Here is a 23,593-nt window from a genome sequence, read left to right on the forward strand (position 1 = left end):
GAATCTGAAGGTGTTTGGAGATGCTGATTTGATAATTCAACAAATAAATAAAACGTTTCAGGCAAAGCACCCAAGGCTGAAAGTGTACAGAGATGAGGTATGGAGAGTCAGAGATTCTTTTGATTTTTTTTGTATTTCACACATTCCTAGAGCCCAAAATCAGCTTGTTGATTCCCTTGTTGTGTCTGCTAGTCTGTTTATATCTCCCATGCCTCCTAGACTACTTTATGAAGTCCAAATGAAATACAGACCGTCCTTGCCTTACAATGTCCACCATTAGAAAGTTTTTGATGATGATGATGAGATAAATAGGTTCTTGCAAGTCATTGATGAATTTTCTGAGATGCAAATTGACTGAGAAAATGATGCCTTGTCAGAAAAACCCCAGTCCCAGCTTAGAAATAAGATTAGCAAAAACAGCATAGTACAGCTTCCTAGTAATCATATTCCCAAGGGCCTAATTCCTCTTCAAAGATTGTTTGACCAAAATGATGTGCCTTACAAGGCTGCCCAAAAAGAAGACCAATCTGCAATCTGTAAGCATGATATAGGAAGTCTAGGTCAACCTAAGTATGTGAATTTTTCCACTCATTTGTCTATTGATCAAAGTGCTGAATACTGTAATTTAATGAGGCAATTTGTTGATGTGTTTGCCTGGGAGTATAATGATTTGAAAACATTTGACAAGAATATAATTCAACATAAAATCCCTCTGGAAAAAGATAGTGTTCATTTCAAACAGAAGCTAAGACCAATAAATCCCATGCTTCTTCCACTGATAGAGAAAGAAATTAAAAAGTTGATGGCTGCCAAGATCATTGTTCCTCTCAGATATTCAAAGTGGGTTGCCAATATAGTGGTGGTAAGGAAGAAGAGTGGTGAAATCAAACTATGTGTTGATTTCAGAAATTTGAACAAATGCTCCAAGAAAGACAACTATCCTCTGCCCAAGATGGAGCACTTGTTGCAAAAGGTCTCAGGAGCTAAAGTGATGTCATTTGTGGATAGATTTTCAGGCTTATTGTTTTGCACCCAGATGATCAAGAAAAGACTGCTTTCACCACTCCTTGGGGCACTTTTATGTATGCTAAAATGCCATTTGGATTGATGAATGCTGGAGCCACCTTTCAGAGAGCTATGGACATAGCATTTGTAGGAGAGAAGGACAAATTTGTGCTTATCTACCTTGATGATATAACAGTTTACTCCAGCAGCCATCAAAATCATTTGCAACATTTAAAAAAAGTATTCTTGAAGTGCAGGAGGTTTGGAATCTCAGTCAATCCCAGAGAATCACAATTTTCTTTACATGAAGGCAAGCTATTAGGACATATTGTATATGCTACAGGCGTTCAGATTGACCCAGAAAGAGTAAAATCCATACTGACTTTGTCTGTCCCAAGATCAAAGAAGGATATTCAATCTTTTCTGGGCAAAATTAATTTTGTAAGGAGGTTTATTCCAAATTTTGCAGAATTGGTTAAGCATGTGACTTCCATGTTGAAAAAAGGGTCAGAGGTGAGATGGACTAATACAGCAAGACAATCATTTGATTCCATCAAAAAAGCTATTATGGAGGCTCCCACATTAATAAGTCCAGACTACAGCAAGGAGTTTCATATTTTTTCTTTTGCCTCTGAAGACACCATTGCAGTAGTTTTATTGCAGCAAGATGAAGAAGGTTCAGAGCATCCAGTGGCATTTTTCAGCAAGAATTTGAGGGATGCTGAACTGAGGTATGATATTATAGAAAAACAGGCATATGCTCTTATTAAATCCTTAAAGGCTTTCAGAGTTTATATCTTGCATTAAAAAATAATTGCATATGTGCCCTCTGCTGCAATAAAAGATGTCCTAACTCAACCTGATGCTGATGGAAGAAGGGCAAAATGGATTGCTAAAATGATAGAATTTAATATAGAGCTCAAGCCCACCAAGTTGGTCAGAGGTCAGGGTCTTTCCAAGCTATTGGCTGAGGAAAATTGCAGGTCTTTGGACATTGATTTCCTATATGCAAATGCTAAAGATGGTCAGGCAGAAGAAGAGGAAACAGATGAAATCTGAAAAAACAGTCAGTGGCCGAGAATCTAGCTTCATGTAACTGGTATGCTGAAATAATTAATTTCTTGTTAAAGCTAGAAATCCCTTCAGAATTTACTCAAAGTCAGGCCAAAACTTTAAAACTTAGAGCAGCAAAATATTGCATCAATGAAGATCTTCTACATTGAAGGGATCCATCTGGAATATTTTTAAGGTGTCTGGACAAAGAACAGTCAAGAGAAGTTATGCAGCAGTTTCATAACAGCATGTGTGGAGGGCACCTTTATTGGAAGACTACAGCCCATAAGATTCTCAGAGCTGGGTACTATTGGCCCACCTTATTTTCTGATGTGTTTGCTTTTGTTAAATCTTGTGACAGGTGCCAAAGATTTGAAGGAAAACAGCAGTTGAAATCTCTTCCCCTAAAACCAATTCAGGCAAAAGGACCTTTTCAGCAGTGGGGTCTGGATTTCATTGGAGAAATCAATCCACATTCCAGTGGCCAGCACAGGTGGATATTAGTAGCCACTGATTATTTCACTAAGTGGATTGAAGCAGTCCCTACAAGGAAAGTTGATCATAATGTGGTCATCAAGTTTTTAACAGAGAATATCTTCAGCAAATTTGGTTGTCCACATAAACTAATCACAGATAATGCAACAGCCTTCAGGGAAAAAGAGTTGGTGGAAATGTGTGCTTCAATGGGTATCAAACTGGTTCATTCCACCTCATATTATCCGCAAGGAAATGGTCTAGCAGAATCCTCTAATAAAAGTCTGATCAGGATAATTAAGAAACTGTTAGAGGACAACAAAAAGAATTGGGATTCAAAGCTCAAGTATGCACTGTGGGCTGACAAAGTGACCATTAAAAAATCCACAGGCAGTTCTCCATTCAAGTTGGTATATGGCACTGAGGCTGTATTTCCAATTCAGCTAACTCTCACTGTGGCAAAATTCCTTCAAGAAGAGCAGGATGAGGAAGAAGATATGGCAAAGAGAATCACTGATTTGGCAGAAATACATTAGATTAGAGAACAGCTGGTTGAGAAGGCTACATCACATCAGAGAAAGATCGAGGAAGCCTTTGACAAGAAGGCAAAAACAAATAATTTTCAGATGGGTGACTTGGTTTTGAAATGGGATGCATTAAAGGAAAAGAAAGGCAATCATGGGAAATTTGATGTTTTATGGACAAGACCTTTTATCATTTCATAGGTTCAAGGGAACAACACCTTCATGCTGAAAAGTATGGGAGGAGAGACAGTTTTTGATGGCCCAGTCAATGGGCGGTTTTTGAAAGTTTATGTTGTTTAAGGTCCTTTGGCCTTAAAGGCTGTAAATATTTTGTTTTATCAGTTTTGTGCAGGCAAAGTAGACTCCATGCCCAATGGAACACTAGGAATTTTGATTAATTGGTTTTTAGCTGAAAAGGCATTGGTCTGCAGGTTCTTGAGACCTCACAGGGAGGCTCTCATCCCAGAAGGAGCCAGTGTTAGCTCTGCTACAGATTCAGTTTTGAAGGGTTAAAATCAGGTTGGAAAATGTTGGCTTTGGTTGCTAAGGAGTTCATGGCAGTTCATTTCACCCTTCCCCTTTTCATTTTTCCCTACTCTCCCTTAACCCCGTTGTGCCATTTTCCTCTATTATCCTTATAAACTCGTTATAATTCTATTTCTGGGGCTCCCGGGCTTCTTTTGTTTAAAACCCTTTAAACCCCGTTACCCTTTAAAAAATGCCCCGATAACCCTTAAAGCCTTGCATAAGTCTGTTTTCGAGCCCCCAAGTATTTTGTGTTTTAACGATTAAACCCTGAAAACCCTTTAAACTTCATATTAATCTATTTCTTTGTTTTATCCCGGGTCACTTAAGTCCTAACGCTCTTAACCCTGTGGATATAATATAATTCATAACCCTTAGTTTTAATAGAGCCCGGGCCCGCAGCTTTACATGCCACATCACCTGTCATATCAGCCAAAACGCATGTTAAATCTCCGTCGTCCGATCACGCCCGCTTCGTCATTCGGCGATAGTCGCATTCCTTGCTCTGTAGACCTGCACACCCATTAGTTCCCGGGGAAAGTGGTTTCCCCGCCATCGCATCCGCCACACGTCTTCATTTCATTACATCACACTGCCTTGTACGTATACCGCCTTTTCCAAAAGAGCGGTGCGGGGGAACCGTTTACCGCCATCCAGTACGGTCCCCGCCCGCTAACTTTCTCGCATCTTCGCCGCCCGTCAACCGTCAAATCGGCCTAACTATGATCCAATGGTCCACGTTCTTCTCATACATATGTCTCCCGATAGCCTCCATACGTTAATCTCCGCCGCTCGTTTGTTGAATCCAGCGGCTGCTATTGATTCCCATTGCACCGCATGTCTTCCATTGCCTCCCGCTAGCAGATCACGATCGTTCGCGTAACCCATCCAACGACCAGTGTTTCATCTCGGCTCCTCATCGTTTTCAATGGATTTTTCAGTGTTTCGGCCCATTTTGTGCGCGCAAAGAAGGAAGAGATCGATCCAGTGACCTGCGCATTTAAACCTTCATCTACCTGCATTCAAGAACAACACGATCAAGGACGAGAAAGTACTGCCTTGAGCAGTTCAATTTGTTCAGCAGTTATGAACATTTATGCAGGAAACATTCCACCTGTTCAAGGAGTACACCAAAGTACCAAGGAATGTCTAATTTGCTAATTAAAACAGTCAGAATGTATCAGAGGCCCATAATAGTTTGTAAATGCAGTTGGTGGTCAGTTATGACCCCTCCACGCATAGGCTAGTTGAGATTTTTTGTAAAAAAACTCTATATACACTCACAAAAAAGATGTAATGAGGTTGATGAGTGTTATTTTGTTGCTAGCTTCAACCTCTGGAGACTGTAACTACTGTGTAACCTGCAGCATGTGGTCTTCATTTCCAACTAATACAAGCTTCTTTTACTGTCAATTGCTCATTTTTCACTTCTTCTATGTTCCAGGTTATGCCTGTCATGCATTATTTCATGTGCTGTTAATTTTTAGCAGCAGAGGGGCTGTCATCCCACCTATGTGTTAGGATTTAGCATCTATCATTGAAATTGTTTGCAGGTTCCTGTTGTTTTAATGCATAGAGAGCTGTCATCCTGTCTGTGTATTAGAAAACAGATTTACAGACCTTTTAACTGGTTGTAGCTGGCCAGCACAAGGTCTTGCGCATCTCCTGGTGTGGTCAGTGTTCTCCATTATCACCTTAGCCTCAACTGTGAGTAATTGGTGGTCTAAAGCCTTGTAGTCTGGGAGTGTTCACCCATGTCTGGGGTCAATCATAGTAGAAGTGGTTATCTGGCTTGAATATGTAGCATTTGTTTCATTCATCCACCCTTTATCCAACATTTTTGTTGAGTTTGTAATGTTCCCGAGCATCATTGATATACAACCTAGGTGAGTTTCTTGGGGTGATAACAGTTTCTTCCAACTGTCTCCTTGTCTCTTGCTTTTGAAATCTTTCCCGATGGTTTTTTGAAATGCTTCCCTCCTGCTTCCTTGCCTCCTTTTGTGACTACCTGACTGTAGGAGGGAGCGGCGCTGCCCCCTACGCGTCTAGCCATGGAACCCTAATGCAAAACCCTATCATCAACTTCGATCCTCGTTCAAGTTGCAGACATGCAAACTTGCCTAGACTCGAAAAAATCGTTTTTTATGTATATATAAAAATAATTTAAACTGCTTTTTAATAAATATTTATTATTAATCATACATCATTATTGTTAATAATAAATACTATTATTAATAAATAAATATTTATTTATTAATAATAAATATTATTAATAATAAATATTTATTTATTTATTAATAATAAATATTTACTATTTAGTAATAAATAAATATTCTTATTATTAAATTATTATCATTAATTAATTAATTATTAATTATTATTATTAAAAAAAAGTATTTATAATAATTAAATAAGTATTAAAAATAGGGGTGTTGGACACTTGGAACCCTATGCCACGTGAAGGATGACACTCGACATATGGTATGAGAGGAGGAGGGCATGCATTAAGCCCTCCCATTAGGTTGTGGTTAATTACTATGCATTTGAATGTGTGAAACGTCACCCATTACCTGCTTGTGAAGGAATAGTATTGTCTCGAGGATTTATGGCATCGACGTCATAGAGGTTAAGTCGTGTGGAGCATGCAACAGTTTGAGTGTTATTTGGCTCTTTAAGGGATTCAAACTTTCCTGTGTTCAAACTTATTTGGGTCGTGTGGGTATGGTGGCGGTCTTCTGTTTATTGCTCCTCCTGTGGGCTTAATAAGGTAACAACTCCCTCCCTTCTGTTCTCGGTGAAACTTCCTTTCCATTCCTTGGGTAGAGGGTGTGCTGGTGGAGGAACTGGATGGTATTGGTTGTTGGTGTCTTGGGCCTAGATGGTTTCTTGTTTCGACATTCTAGGTGGTGGTGCTTTGTTTACTTGTGTAGGGTGTTTGTCACTATTGCAAGTGGTGCCAAGGTTTCTGGTGGTGGAGGTTTTACCCGGGGTGAGGCTTTGGTGTTGGATTTGTTTTGGTCCTTTGGGTTAGGCATTACCTGGCTTTTCCTTCCTCGAGTTGTTGGTCGAAGAGTTTCCTTCAGTGAAGCCCAACGACTTGGGTATCGGTCGGTTTTTTGGGAGTCTGATGTAACAACCAAAAGTCGTATAGGCAGCATAAATATTAAAATACCTCATAGACAAATACATCCATAGTATAATAAAATTGTAAATTGTATATTGTATCAATTAATTGATGTAGGATGATTACAAATTAGAACGAGGCTCCTATATATATAGCCAAGTAAGTAGCCTTTCACGAACAAGCATGTCTGTAGAGACATGCCTCTTTGTTTAACTAATTATTATTTAATTACACACTATTATGATTATCATTTATTATCTATTTTTATTTATTTTTACATAATTTGTGTTCATAACATTGCCTCCCCCTTCAAAAAGCTTTGTCCTCAAAGCTTGTTGATGAAAGGACTTGATCTATTTTCCTTCTATGAGGTTATTCTCATCTTGGAAGAGTCATCTTTGTCGATACAAGTTGATATGATCCTTGACGTGATATATAAAATTGTCGTACTAAGAACGGATCAAACCATCCTAGATTAATCTTTTGGGGAATCTTTTGATCCTTGGAGATGTTTGGTGAATAGTTATCGTATCACTGGATTGAGCTCACTTCAATATTCTTCGGAACATAAGTTTGTTGTTTATGTTCTGGGTGATATAGATTTGTAGATTAATTAAGGTGTCTACTCTTGTGATTCAGATGTAGATAAGGAGTTTTTCTTGTTTGAACTTCCTTTAACGTTTTTATGGCAGTTTCCCGATTTCCTTCTAGCATTGTTGTTGTTTAATTGATTACTGAATCCTCATTTGGGGTGTTTTTCATTTGAACAACAACCTCTTAGTACGTCTTTACTTCAGTAGGATTTGGATTGGCATGAACTGTGAGATTAGTGGAATCGATGTTTGTTTCTTCAACTTGGACTGTTACTTCTAGAGATTTTGATGCTTCCTTTGCGTCAAGTTCTTCGAATCTATTCTTCAATGATTTCTTATCGGTCTTAAGTTTTTTAATATAGTTAAGCAGATATTGGTAATGATTTTTTAGACATAAAAGTTCTTCTTTATTTTAGTTGTTGACATTGTCATTATTATCCTTTTCTTGATCTTTTAATTTTTTAATTTGTTCTAATAACCTTTGATTCAGGGTCCTTAAATGTAAATTTTCTTCTTTTTTCTTTGATAGATTCTTGTTAAATTCCTCCTTAGAACTTTCATCTTCTTTCTTTAATTTGTGTTTCTTAACCTTGGATTTTTTAATCTGTGAAAGTAATTTCCCATTATGGTTTCCTAGATGCCAAATTTCTTTGTTGCATTCTGTTGATTTTGCATGAAACCGATCTATGAGATCTTTATATCTCTTCGTTCAGGCTTTTCTCTTTTTTTGAAGTTTCGTTATCTCTTCCTTTAACAGTTTTATTTGCATCTGCTCATTGTCTTGATGTTCTTCTGCATTAAATAGTCTTCCACACCTTGGACATTTTAAATTGCAATTTTTTTGAATATATGTATATCCCATTACATTTAGAGAAGATGGACATTTAGTCCAAAATAGTGATTCTTGTGTGGAACTCATTTTGACTTCTTTCTTGCTTTTCGAGATAAACTTAGGGTTTATGTAATCGCCTTCTTTTTTCTCTTTGATTGTCTCTCTTAATATAACTTTTTTTTTCATTGTAATTTTTTTCCTCTACTCTTTTTTTTTAAAAGGGCCAAAGCCCTGATGGAGAGACAAAGAAACTCCCATTGTAGGGAAACGCTTGAATCCTGACAACAACAATGTTGATGAAATCTTGATGGCCAAGTGCCTATATCAGACGTGGCTCTGATAGCAATGTAATGACCAAAAGTCATATACGCAGCGGAAATATTAAAATACTTCGTAGACAAAGACATCCATCGCAGGATAGAATTGTAAATTGTATATTGTATTAAATAATTGATGTGGGATGATTACAAATGAGAATGAGGGTTCTGTATATATAGCTAGGTAAGTACCCTTTCACGAATAGGCATCTCTGTAGAGACATGCCTCTTGGTTTAACTAATTATTATTTAATTACACATTATTATGGTTATTATTATTATTTTTACATAACTTATGTTCATAACATTGCCTTCCCCTTCAAAAATCTTTGTCCTCAAAGCTTGTTGATGAAAGGACTTGATCTCTTTTTCTTCTATGAAGTTCTTCTAGTCTTAGGAGAGTCATGTTTGTCGATACAATTTGATATGATTCTTGGAGTGATATATAAAATTGTCATACTGAGAACGAATCAGACCATCCCAGATTAATCTTTTGGGGAATCTTCTGATCCTTGGAGATGTGGGGTGAATAGTTATCGTATGACTGGATTGAGCTCACTTCAGTATTCTTCAAAACATAAGTTTGTTATTTATGTTCTGAGTGATATAGATTTGTAGATTGATTAAGGTGTCTACTCTTGTGATTCAGATGTAGATAAGGAGTTTTTCTTGTTTGAACTTACTTTAACATTTTTATGGCAGTTTCTGTATTTTCTTTAGGCATTGTTGTTGTTGAATTGATTATTGAATCCTCAATTGGGGTGTCCGTCATTTGAACAACAACCTCTGAGTACGTCTTTACTTCAGTAGGATTTGGATTGGCATGAACTGTGAGATTAGTGGAATCGATGTTTGTTTCTTCAGCTTGGACTGTTACTTCTAGAGATTTTGATGCTTCCTTTGCGTCAAGTTCTTCGAATCAATTCTTCAATGATTTCTTATCGGTCTTAAGTTTTTTAATCTGGTTAAGTAGTTTTTGGTTATTATTTTTTAGATGTAAAAGTTCTTTTTCTGAATTATTGACATTGTCATTATTATCCTTTTCTTGATCTTTTAATTTTTTAATTTGTTATAATAACCTTTGATTCAGGGTCCTTTAATGTAATTTTTCTTCTCCTTTGTTTGATAGATTCTTGTTAAATTCCTCCTTAGAACTTTCATTTTCTTTCTTTAATTTTTGTTTCTTAACCTTGGATTTTTTAATCTGTGAAAGTAATTTCTCATTGTGGTTTCTTAGATGCCAAATTTCTTCGTTGCATTCTGTTGATTTTGCATGAAACCGATCTGTGAGGTCTTTATATCTCTTCGCTGAGGCTTTGCTCTTTTGTTGAAGTTTCGTGAACTCTTCCTTTAATAGTTTTATTTGCATTTGCTCATTGTCTTGATGTTCTTTTGTATTAAATAGTCTTCCACACCTTGGACATTTTAAATTCCATTTCTTTTTAATATATGTATATCTAATTACGTTTAGACAAGATGGACATTTAGTCCAAAATAGTGATTATTGTGTGGAATTCATTTTGACTTCTTTCCTGCTTTGTTGAGATGAAATTAGGGTTTATGTAATCGCCTTCTTTTTTCTCTTCAATTATCTCTCTTAATATAACTGTTTTTTTTCCTTCCAATTTTTTTCCTCTGCTCTTTTTTATTTCTTATTTTTAAAGGGCCAAAGACCTAATGGAGAGATGGATAAACTCCCAATTGTAGAGAAACACTTGAATCCCGATGGCAAAAATGTTGACAAAATCTTGATGGGCAAGGGCCTGTATCCACATGGCTCTGATACCAATGTAATGACCAAAAGTCGTATATGCAATGGAAATATTAAAATACTTCGTAGATAAAGACATCCATCATAGGATAGAATTGTAAATTATATATTGTATTAAAGAATTGATGTAGGATGGTTACAAATGAGAATGAGGGTCCTGTATATATACCTAGGTTAGTACCCTTTCACTAACAGGCATGTCTGTAGAGACATGCCCCTTTGTTTAACTAATTATTATTCTTTAATGTTCATAACATTGTATTCCCCTTCAAAAAGTTTTGTCCTCAAAGCTTGTTGATGAAAGGACTTGATCTCTTTTTCTTCTATGCGGTTCTTCTCATCTCGAGACAGTCATCTTTGTCGATACAAGTTGATATGATCCTTAGAGTGATATATAAAATTGTTGTACTGAGAACAGATGAGACCATCCTAGATTAATCTTTTGGGGAATATTTTGATCCTTGGAGATGTGTGGTGAATACTTATCGTATCACTGGATTGAGCTCACTTCAGTATTCTTTGGAACATAATTTTGTTGTTTATGCTCTGAGTGATATAGATTTGTAGATTGATTAAGGTGTCTACTCTTATGATTCGGATGTAGATAAGGAGTTTTTCCTGTTTGAACTTCCTTTAATGTTTTTATGGCAGTTTCTTGATTTCCTCCAGGCATTTTTGTCGTTGAATTGATTACCGAATCCTCATTTGGGGTGTCTGTCATTTGAACAACAACCTCTGAGTACGTATTTACTTCAGTAGGATTTGGATTGGCACGAACTGTGAGATTAGTGGAATCGATGTTTGTTTCTTCAGCTTGGACTGTTACTTCTAAAGATTTTGATGTTTCCTTTGCGTCAAGTTCTTCGAATCTATTCTTCAATGATTTCTTATCGGTCTTGAGTTTTTTAATCTGGTTAAGCAGATATTGGTTATGATTTTCAGACGTAAAAGTTCTTCTTTTTCTAAATTGTTGACCTTGTCATTATTATCCTTTTCTTGATCTTTTAATTTTTTAATTTGTTCTAATAACCTTTGATTCAGGGCCCTCAAATGTAAATTTTCTTCCTCCTTCTTTGATAGATTCTCATTAATTTTTGTTTCTTAACCTTGGATTTTTTAATCTATGAAAGTAGTTTCTCATTGTGGTTTCTTAGATGCCAAATTTATTCATTGCATTCTGTTGATTTTGTATGAAACCGATATGTGAGGTCTTTATATCTCTTCATTGAGGCTTCACTCTTTCATTGAAGTTTCATGATCTCTTCCTTTAATAGTTTTATTTGCATCTTCTAATTGTTTTGATGTTCTTCTGTATTAAATAGTGTTCCACACCTTGGACATTTTAAATTGCAATTTTTTGAATATATGTATATCCAATTTCGTTTAGACAAGATGGAAAATTAGTCCAAAATAGTGATTCTTGTGTGGAACTCATTTTGACTTCTTTATTTCTTTGTCGAGATGAAATTAGGGTTTATGTAATCGCCTTCTTTTTTCTCTTCAATTGTCTCTCTTAATATAACTTTTTTTTTCCTTGTAATATTTTTCTACTTATCTTTTTTTTTTTTTTGAAGGGCATGTTGATGGTGTTGGACCTGCCAACATGTCAAGGGGATCTCCCCAGTAAGAAGTCCCAATTAGACCTCAGACCGTTTGGTGTAGGAGTCCCAGCAGTGGGTCGTAAGGTAATGCCTTGACCGTGATCTCACACAGAGGCAAGTAAGATAACTGTGTCAGTAGCAAGGGTGTGACTGATGCAGTGAGTCAAGGAAGGTGTATGAGAGGTTCCAACACTTCGAAAGGGGAAGGAGGTGAAGGTGAGTTCTAGGTTAAAAGGGATCAGTCCCAACTCGACTAGGAACACACAACACAAAGGACATGCACAACTTCCAGTGGAGCAGTCCACTCGGATGCGGCAGTCACATCATACAAGGTAAGATAACACATACAACACTCATGGATCAGTTCGAGATGAGTGTGACAATTTTTATAGCAAGGTTCAAGTGAAAGGTCTGTCTGATGTCCGACAGAGCAGTCAACACAGACGATGACAACATTAACAACATATGCAACACATTAACAACAAGATTTATATAATTGCATGTGAATCAATTCATACACAAGTACATAAGTTAAACAACACATATCATTAAAGAACCCGGAGCAGTCCAACTACAATAACAACATATGCATGAAAATGTGTTGTCTCTTATTATATAAAGCAGTGTAAGTCACAATCATACAATACATACATGTAAACCTACTAGCCCCAACAGTGGAACGTTGCAGCCACATCTACCTGCTCCTCCAAAGAGATGTACTAGCTCCGTGCAGTGGAGAAGCCAAGGCGCATTATAATACTGTCCAGGCCTTCTTCAAAATAGTCTTAGTAGAAGCTTGACTGACCAAAATCCCATACAATGAGTTATGAGGGGTTGTTTATAGCAAAGGTGGGGTGACCCTTGACATTCCCCTTTGTGACATTTCAACTACCCTCATGACTCTTCATTTACTCTATGACTGTTACATCCAACTATTGACACTTGACTTACACTTGACATGACTCAACATTACAATGCACATGCACTCATGCGAGACAACATGGCTTGAGAAAGCCTCACAAGACATCACTGACACTCGGTCCGTTGTGGTGAGACCAACTCTTTGAGATGCTTGTGATGGTGAAGCTGGTGAGCTGATGCCAAGCTTGGTCATTCGTGATGGTGTGCATGCACCTCATGGTGACATCTTGCTGAAGCGAACCCTTGCTTTCATTGCAACCGGTGCATTGGTTTGACCCCTTCATGCAACTCGTATGCTAACATGCGTATGGTCTTCTTGGGTGCGGCTGAACTAACATCACACCAATGCATAGTGTCCCTGCTGATCTTCAAGTGTGTGTTGGTGGCCATGCACATCAACTTGCCGAAGTACCTGTTCGGGTCTAGCTAGACTTACTTCTTATCTTCGTCTTGGTGAGTGTGTTGAATGGGTTGGATTGCATGCGTGCACACAACGACATGCATGCTGTTGAATCCCTTGCATGTGATCAATGACACCGCTCACCATGTCTACTCCGTGTTAGTTGCTGGGATGGATCTTTAACTTGTCCGAGTGCAGTTTCATCCATGAGCACACGTTGCGCCCACTGTTGTTCCTGATCCTGCTGCAACTCATTCAACTATCTGCACAACTTCATGTTCTTCTTAAGTTGCTGCTTCAACACATGCAACTCCTTCTTTGTTACATCTTCTACCTTCGCGTGATCTTCATGTCGCGCCATCACTTCATAGCCTGAGTCTCCAAAGTCGCTTTCATTATCAGTGGATCTGCTTGATCTTACAACTTTGCTCCACCTCTATGTTGTCAAACACCTCCCTCTTGCATTCGTTGTGTTCACTGCATTTGGTATGATGCCTTCAGTTGTTGTTCATGATGTTTCTCGCTGTGAGGCTACTGCTTGATGTCTTTTTCCATGAACAACTTGATGTCTTCATGAGAAGGCAAGCTCATAGACACTTGATCGACTGCATCCCCAAGCGTGCTTTGAACAATGTCTTCGTCTCTGCTCTCCTGGAAACCATTGTACCTGTACTAATGAGAGGCAGATGAACACCTGCGATACCTGGAGACATGGAAACACTCATGGCAAGCAATATGTCAGTTGAAAACCAAAATGAACGTGAGAGCTAACTTGTAACATACCTAGGTGAATGATCATGAAAGTTGTGCAATTTCGGCCGGGAGGTTGGGAGACCGACTGCCAAGACTGCACAAGGCACAATCCAGGCTACTGGAAGACTGACTGACTGTTGGAACTACGCAATGCACAGTCCAGTTTGGCTGCTGACTATTGGGATTGTCTAATGCGCAATTCTAGCAGAGAAGGACTGCTGGCCCAAGGACAGATTTGTGCAATTTCTTAGGCCAAGGGGCCACAGTCCTCCAGAAGTGCACAAAACATTCCTAGAAGCCAGTGTTGGGTAGGAATGTGCAAATATGGAGAGGAAGGTGAGCCTTCCTTTCCCAGATTGCGCAATGCAGCTTTAGTGAAGGCAGAGCCCGGGCCAAGGTGAGCCCGGGCCAAGGTTGGCCCAACTCGCCGACGAGCAACTAAAAGCAAGTAAGTCAATGAATGCATGGCGACACTAAGTGATAGCAAAAGTGATTAACAGTGCATGAAAAACATGAATGAAATATTCAACAAACAAATCAACATGCATGTGGGTGAGGCAGTTCATTGGTTGGGCGAACGTCTGCGCAAAACAGTTTCATGCATGCGACAGCGGTGAGATAGCAATGAAAATTGAAACAGAGCTAGGACAAGCTAGAATACATGTAAACAACAACAGGCATTCAAAGAAATCAAGCAAACAGTACTCCCACAAGCGAAAACAGAAAAAAGCGACCGAAATGCAGCACAAGGCATACGAAGCGAGATTACCCCAAAACAGTTAAGCTGAATGTGCCAAATGCTCCTAGATATGATGTGGGATGTCAGATCCGCAAGGTTGATGTGAGGAATGAGCTCTACACTTTCAGTTGATGAGTTTTGATAGCATCGAGGTTGTGACGCACATGCCACAAATCTAGGGCAAGCGACACTTGGTGGGAGGTTTCTGAATTGCTCCTTGCATGTAACTTCCAACTGATAAACATTGATCCCTCAAACAAGGGATGCCTTTGCATGCTACCTTGGGAGAAGCAGCCCATGCATGTAAGTCTATTTTGCTCAATCCCGAAGGGAGCCGGTCAACTCAGGTGCACATGCAAGAGACTGCTTGATTGCAGGAGAAAAATGTGCATTTCTGGTTGGGAGTTGGGCTAATTGCTTAGGAGGTTTGCGCAATTTATGGGCAGAGTAGTTAACTGATGCCAAAATTTGTGCAAATCTAGGTTGAATAGCCTGTTGCTGGGAAAATTTGCACAAATCCTGTTGGGAGGGTTGGCTGGCAGGATTACGCAATCCTAGAGCCCAGCAGGCTGTCAGAGAGGATTGCACAATTCCTGGAGGGAAGACTGGATTCCCTCTAGGAATGTGCAATTTTCAAGGGGAAGCTGCTCAGCCTGCAACTGGACCAAGTCCTAGTGAGTAGCCTGTGAAAGGAATGGATGAACTGTGATCGATAGGCTACCTTTGTGCGAGGAAAACTCATGAAGCTTGAGTACTTGATGAAGCAAGACAAAGTGTTGTGCAAGGTTCATAGGGAGGCTACAAAACAGGCTAAGGAAAAATTATGGAGGGTGTTTTAGCCGCTACAACACTTAGTGACACACTTGTAGAACTCCAACTCTCTGAATGGACCTTGTTTGTGAAAAGCAAGTCTAACACCTCCGGAAGTATTGTTCAACTCTCAGCTCATCTTGGCTTCACACTAGCTTGATGTAAGGTGTAGCATCCGCCCGACTCTTGGTCGATTGACATACATTCCAAGCCAAGGAAACACAGGTGTTTAGATTGGGGTTGAGGGATATATAGGTGCACAAGTAGTATAGTCGTCAGAGTCTTAGTTTCATCCCTGGTGTTGCTCCACTGCCAGCAGGCCTGGACTGTACCCTGATGAAGTCACATAGGAACACAAGCATGGCTCCGCTGCCAGCGAGCCTGGTCAGTACCCCGACGGAGTTACTTGCATCACCTCCCTACGCAGGAAGCCTTTCTCTTCTTTCGCCTTATTCATTTTTCATTTTGAATTTTTTGACTTTTCATTTTTTTCATTTTTCACTGTGAATAGCACTTATTCATTTCAAATGCAGAAGAGGGATCCCAACTTATTGAGAGCAGAAGAGGTTGTTCCACCAGAGAAGTAGTTTATTATATCTCTGACGTGCTTGTAAAGGTTTCCCCCCTCACCTTACTCTACTTGACTGAGCTAATAAGGGTTAACCCAAAAACAATCGACTAGAGAAGGTGACACTAGTTAGCGCGCAAGCATTGTGTTTTCACCAAGGTTCACTTCGAATGGTACGTATTTTCCTTCGACGTATCATGGACTAAAAGTAACAAGCTCATCATACAGAGGCAAGACGATAGATAACCAAGTAGTGATAATTTTACAAGCCCTTTTGCACTTTACCTAGCTTATTTCATGAGTCACACATACTTTCATGTGAACTAACCTACAAACGAAACAAGCGAACGAACTAACAATCAACAAAGCAAAGCAAGAGCATAAGCAAAAATGAAAGCGAAGCAAGTAAACAAACAAGTAAGCAAACAAACAAAAAAATGAAGCATGTAAGCAAACAAGCATGCAAGCAAACAACTGAAAGCAAACGCTACTCCTACTCCTACACTAATGGTGCATGGGACTGATCACGTGAAGTGATACTTCCAATGCAACCACCGGCGCATTGGTAGTCCCATGTTAGTGAAGGCTTGGTCCGTGGGCAACCCAGTTCTCAGGACCAGCAACCAAAAAGATATAATAATGAAGACAACCACACTTTGTGTTTCAATGTGTCGACGGGACATAAGTGAGTGCATGTGTATGACAGGAAATCCGTGGACTTATCGTGGTGTTGTGTGACACTACGTGCAACTTTGAAGCATAAGCACACTCTTGACTGAGACATGCAAGCAAATGAAAGAAACAAAGATAACTTGCATCACGCACGAGTGCTCGCAATGTAAGACTCCTCCAATACATGAGCAATGGGATGATCTAAAAATGGGGCACTATAGGCTTCTTGTCTAGCTTACAAGAACCTCTCCCACTCCAGAGCTTATATATTCCCAAAACCTTATGATTAACCAAATGCGGAATTAATAAGTGCTTCAAAATAGGTGTATGCTGGTGTTTGTTTTTAAACTGTTTATGTGCTTTAAGTTTATTTGTTTGAACTAATATAAAACATATAACAACAATTAAATCAGCAAATATAATGCAGCAACAAGCAATCACACATAACAACAATATAATATGGAGTTCACCCAAAACTCTTGGGCTACGTCTCCTTGAGCTCTAGTCAACTCGAATAGGCTCTCTGGGATTATGGCATAAGTCCTTTTACAAGCTCCATGCTCAAATTCATTGGTTTACATAGAACACAATGGGCTTAGAAGACCATCTTATCCCTGGCTCTGAAGCTCTCCAGCTTTCTGGCTCTGTATATCGCTCTGGCTCTTGGCCCTGGCTCTGGCTCCAGCTCTGGCTCTTGGCTCTGGCTCGTGGCTTTAGCTCTGGCTCTGGCTCTGGCTCTCATCTCTGGCTCTGGCTCTGGCTCTTGGCTCTCAGCTCTGGCTCTAGCTCTGGCTCTTGGCTCTCAGCTCTTGGCTTTGGCTCTATGAGCTATCAGCAGTTCGCTCGACCTCCAAGCGACTGTCTCAGCAACTTTCAGCTCTCTGGTTTTTCGCTCGACCTCCAAGCAACTCCAAAAACTCCCTCAGCTGCCTACGCTTCCTGCTACCTTGTCAATTAAGCTCTCTGGTTTTCTTGAGGAATCCTTTCGGCTCTTTGGCTTCCCCAACCGTTTCTCTGCGTGTAATCATTCCTCTACGGCTCTGCGGCTTCTTTTTCTCCTTGTCTCTTCGACTGGCCATCTGGCTCTATGGATCTGTGGCTCTCTTTGCGTTACAAATGCATAATTATCTATAAAATGCCTGCTTGCAACATGGCACAATGATCAGGGGTAGTTACAAAAGAATCGGGGCCTTCCTTCAGGCAAAACCCGAAAATGGAACAAAATTCTAATACACAGAGTTTTACCGGAAATACACTATCGGGCGCAAAATCTGGACTTCAAACATTATGAAATCGCCCCTATAAACCCTATTAGGTCCACCTTTCATCGGCATATCACAATCGCATAGGTGGGAGGTCTAAAAACCTCAATACACGAGAATACATAGAAATCCCAAAAAACCAGATTTCAAATTTTATGCAATCAGGTCTTTAAATCCCATCGAGTCCACGCTTTATCGCTTATTGCAATCGCAATCGCATTAGCCCTGGCATCGAGGATCACCGATCAAATCCTGAACATTGATCTGCTCCTTGATCAAATATTCGATATCGCATCGCATGTCGCTATCGTAATGACCCTTTATATCGGGGATCACCAATCCCCTGTTGGAAATACTGAGAGGGGGGTGAATCAATATTTCTTTTTCTCACTATTGTTTTACTAGTTAAAACATATATGTTCAGAACACAAAATGAACAGCAGCAATAAATGCTTTTATTAATATAACTGTGCAGAAAAATAAATACAATAAACAGATTGTCACAATTGGTTGCCAAGCTCCAACTTGGACTTTGGTGAGGCTCCAACCTCCTGAGCACCAACTCTATTTTGCCAAGACACCAATCTTGGACTTAGGAGCACCAACTCCCAAAGACTTCAATCATGTTCAATTCTGAGGCTCCAACCTCTTTGCTATACATTGGTGTGCTGCTGCGCTCTTTTCAGCTTCCACTGCTTCTGCTGCCCCCTTTTCTTCTGCTGCTTTCACTATCTCATGCTCAGGTTATACCGTTCACGAACAACCACTACAGTTCTCTGTTTTTGCTGCTTTTATATGCTCCATGCCCCTGTCCATTCGTTTCCTCTTACATGCTGGCTCTTTGGCTTCCTCCTCACTTGATTGCTTGACACTTCGGCTTCCATTCCTTTGCTTCTTCTGTCTATACAAGTGTTCCAAAATCTGAGTAGAAAAACCCAAACTCCCATTTCTTAAATAAAACTCGGCCCTTGACCTGTGGTTAATACCTTACAGGCTTTATCGGAGGCGTTTAATCACCCATCGGAAGTCACCACCCGAGCGTTTTATCAACCATCGAAAGCCACCAACCGAGCCTTTAATCAACCATCACCGAGCGCTTTAATCAACCATCGCATAGGTTTTAATATATACCTTAACCCCGCGGCCATGTATCATATAATACACGGAAAACATTATAAACCCCTGCTCTAATTCAAATGTTGGACTTCAATTATTATGCACCCGCCTTTACAATTATCGGCGGGTCCGGATTTCGGCGGTCGCAATAACTCTTAAGCCCAGACCTCCGACGAGGTGCGAACCCGATATGGCTTTAGACTCCCTTTAATATTGTTTCAAGTCGGATGAACATCGGCGTTCGCTATAAACAATAGACCCATTCCTCCGATGTAACGCGGACCCGATGCCTCCTTACATTTCTTCCTAAACTGAATTCAGATCCGTCATATCGGCGGATTCCTTATCGGCGAGTATTGATGGGTTGCGGACCCGATCTCCTTTAGGCTGCTCCAAATATAATTTCGGCTCCGGATGATTTCGGCGATCGCTACCTCCGCTGCTCCGATGCAATACAAGAGTTCTGCGGACCCGATATGATTTTACACTTCACTTGATAATAGTTTCGGCTCCGGATTTCGCTGATGTGATATATATATACTCCTCAGTACTCCCGATAGTTCTTCCTTTGGCATTGTTGTTTGTAATATGTGCCCGCCGATAGTGTTAAGGCATATATATATATATGGGTTTTCTCCTCCGATGGCCCTATTTGCTTGTAATATATATATGGCTCCTCTTGCTCCATCTGCTCCTCTTGGTCCACTCTGTTTGCTCCTCTTGCTCCTCTTGCTCTGACACTCCTTCGATATGGCTCCTCTTGCTCTGGCACTCCTCCGATATATGTGGCTCCTCTGGCTTGGTCCGCTCCTCTTGGCTCCTTTTGCTCCTCTTGGCTCCGATATGCTCTATTTCCTCCTCTTGAATATTGCCATATTGACATCAATGACAATCTGTGTCCAACATCTCCCGATTGCCAATTGAATCTAGACAGTTGATCTGCGCACCCAATCCAACGGTCAATATCGCATCTTGACATATCGCATTGGCATATCACATTCGCTACGGCCTAGGGGTTCTTCCCTTATACCATGGCATACGCCGACACTGATCTGCTGACGGCAATATCGCAATCGCTCCATCGCATATCGCCCAGTCGCATGTCGTTATGCCTGGGGTCCCGATATCAGGTGAAGGCCTACCTTCGATGCGATAAGTTGGGGGTTCCTTCCACCCTTGCCTTAAGTCCCCCGCTTAACCCTTCCAATGTGATTTTCCTTTATAAGGCCTTTAGCTCATTTTTAGAAGAAATGCCTCCTTTTTCAAAGGACAAAGGCAACATTCTTTCTGCGATAACTTCTTCACCCGAAGTCCATTTTAGCCCATTCAAATTGTAGTAGATTCAGAATGAAAAGATCTACGCAATGGGACTATTTCCAGGAGCAGCCCTTGACTTTAATTTTCCTCTATGAAGAACACTTTAGACTTAGAAGTCTATCCAAGATCCATTTTAGATCACACCTTCCCACTAAAAGAACTTTTGGTCTCCAAAAGACTGACATACTGATCTGAATAGTAAATGAGAGTAACAGAACCCTCTTCTTTTAGCCTCCATACACTTGCCTTGCATAGTGCCTCTGAACCAAAGCCTTTGACCACTTTCCTTCCTGGATTTGCTGGTCTTCCTGGGAAGAACTGTTTTCCTCCTTGACTTCATGCAAAACTCCTATTGAGACGGTCACATAAGGTAGTTTGAACTTCTCTTCCTTGATCATTGATCCAAGGTAGCTCAAACCAATATGAAGTTACATCTTCTTCACAATATTTTCATTTGTATCTGTTTGACAAGTTGTCAACAACAACTGTTAACAACAATAAAAATACAGACAACAACTGGATGGCCTAAATTCCTGCTTCAACAAAAGAAACATATTTTCACATCTTGTGAATACTTCCATGTCTTACATCTCCATACAAATGATGGACTAGATACCAAGCCCACAAAACATGCCTTTAAAACAAATGACCCTTCAAGTCAAGCATGTAGAAAAAGACCTATAGGACTCTTTTTCAAAAGATGAAACACTTCATCATCGTCTCCATCTTGGAGACCAAATCAACTTTTTTCAATTCAATATTGCATTACATGCATGCCAAAGCAATCAACCCTTCAAGTTAATTACACATAAATGTTCAAATACAAGGAAATCATCAACATCCCTGTGTTCATGCATATCAAGCTTATGTATGCATTTCATCTTTCAACTTTCGCTTAAGCACATTGTACTTTCGAAGCTAAAATGAAATATAATGTTGCAGCAATAAAGTGAGTCTCCTACTCAACTTTTTTTCCATTCACCATCTTGGTAAAAACCTACAACTTGCATTCCATTAGCAAAGAAATGAAAATAGATGCATCAATAGACATGCAATCTTAATTGGATAAGAACTTTAACCATTTCTTACCAATCCATTTCAAAGGTCTTTCCTTTGTCTGCACATCAGCATCAACATGTGAATCATCATGAAACACATCATCCATGGAAACTTCCTTTCCATTTCTGCCATCTTCTCTTTCCACCTTCTTCAGCTTTCATGGAAGCAGTGTTGGATTCAAAGTCCAACATTTTGCAGCAAGATGTCCTTGCTTATGGCAGTAGGTGCAACACATGTGCATCCTCTTGACAACATGACTTGCCTTGTCCAATGGACCTTTGGCTTCTTGCTTCCTTTCCTTCAAAAGTTTCATGTATGTGGCCATTCTCTTCCAACATCTAGAAACATGATGGTTATCCAAACCACAAAAGGAACATGCAACTCTTTTCCAATGCTTACATGGAAATTTATCATGTTGAACATAATCAAAAGGAATATGGTTAGAACCAGATTTATACCTTTCTCTTTCATCTTTATTGCCTTCATGAGGAGGTGAATCAAATGAAGAGGTGGCTCCTTTGGAACACCATCAATCTCTTCAAGGCTATTAGAGTTTCCACAACTCTCCGGTTCAAGTGTGTGCTTCTGAACAGCTGCATCCTGCAAATTTTCAAGCTATTGCATTCCTCCTGAATACAATCTTCACACTCTTGAGGTAGAAGACCTGAAATGAAACTCCTTCTTGGAACTGTTTCAATGGCCTTCATGGCAGCTTTGGAACTTCCTCCATAAGACTGTCCATAGCCAAGACCCAAATACTTAGGCCTTTCCTCAACCATTATTGGTTCAACAATACCTTGTGCATGTTTACCCAAGCCTTTTCCTTCATAGCCCATCTTGGACATTAGCTTGGAACCTATGCCTCTGGTATGTTTTTCAAAAGAACCAATATAAGAATTCTTAGAAGAATTTGAAGACAAACAAGAACTATTTACCTCTTCTTCAAGCTGATACTTGACTAAGGCTTCTTTGGCAACAAAGAGTTGTGTCTCCAACTCATGCATCCTTTTCAGGTTCATATTTGAAATATGAAGTTGCCGCTCCATTTCCTGCGATTTGTCAGAAAGCAATTGCTTCTCTTCCTCCACAAAATTCAACTGCTCTCTAAGTATGCTGCTCTTCCTTCCATCCTCATACATTTCTCTCACCATATCCATCATGGTGGACAAGTCTTACTTCATGTCTTCATCAAAGACTCTTGTGAAGAAAGAAGAATTTGAGGACTCACTTGTAGAAGTTGTCATTATTCCAATGAACAAAAGAACTTCAAACAAGATTAACAAAGAGCTTATCCAAGCAACCTTTTGCAACAAACCTCTTGTGCTTCAAGGATTGCTTTGAGGTCCTTTGGGATAAGAAGAATGCCTTCAACCCTTCTTCCTTCTTGTCCTCTCCTGGACTTAGCTAACAATAGCTTTCCCTTCACCTCTGCAAACTCACACAATAGTTAGTTTGCAAATAAGCATACAATCAACCTTTGACTGTTTAAACACCTTTCAGACAAGCAATCTTTGCTCTGTCAATCAAGCATTCTGATATAACCTTATTTGAAGGTGGGGTTAATCAAACTTAAGCTCTGATACCACCTGATCTGAAAATGGGGCACTAAAGGCTTCTTGTCTAGCTTACAAAAACCTCTCCCACTATAGAGCTTATATATTCCCAAGATCTTATGATTAACCAAATGCGGAACTAATAAGTGCTTGAAAATAGGTGTATGCTGGTGTTTGTTTTTAAACTGTTTATGTGCTTTAAGTTTATTGGCTTGAACTGATATAAAACATATAACAACAATTAAAGTAGCAAATACAATGCAGTAACAAGCAATCACACATAACAACAATATAATATGGAGTTCACCCAAAACTCTTGGGCTACGTCTCCTTGAGCTCTAGTCAACTTGACTAGGCTCTCTGGGATTATGGCATAAGTCCTTTTACAAGCTCCACACTCAACTCCATTGGTTTACACAGAACACAATGGGCTTAGAACACCATCTTATCCCTGGCTCTGAAGCTCTCCGACTTTCTGGCTCTGGCTCGTGGCTCTGGCTTTAGCTCTGGCTCTAGCTCTGGCTCTCGACTCTGTCTTTGGCTCTGGCTCTGGCTCTAGCTCTGGCTCTTGGCTCTTGGCTCTTGGATTTGGCTCTATGAGCTA

The sequence above is a fragment of the Pinus tabuliformis genome, chromosome 3_1 (genome assembly GCF_031772625.1).
Source record: "Pinus tabuliformis cultivar Carrire ecotype Pingquan chromosome 3_1, CPIR1, whole genome shotgun sequence".
Taxonomy (NCBI): domain Eukaryota; kingdom Viridiplantae; phylum Streptophyta; class Pinopsida; order Pinales; family Pinaceae; genus Pinus; species Pinus tabuliformis.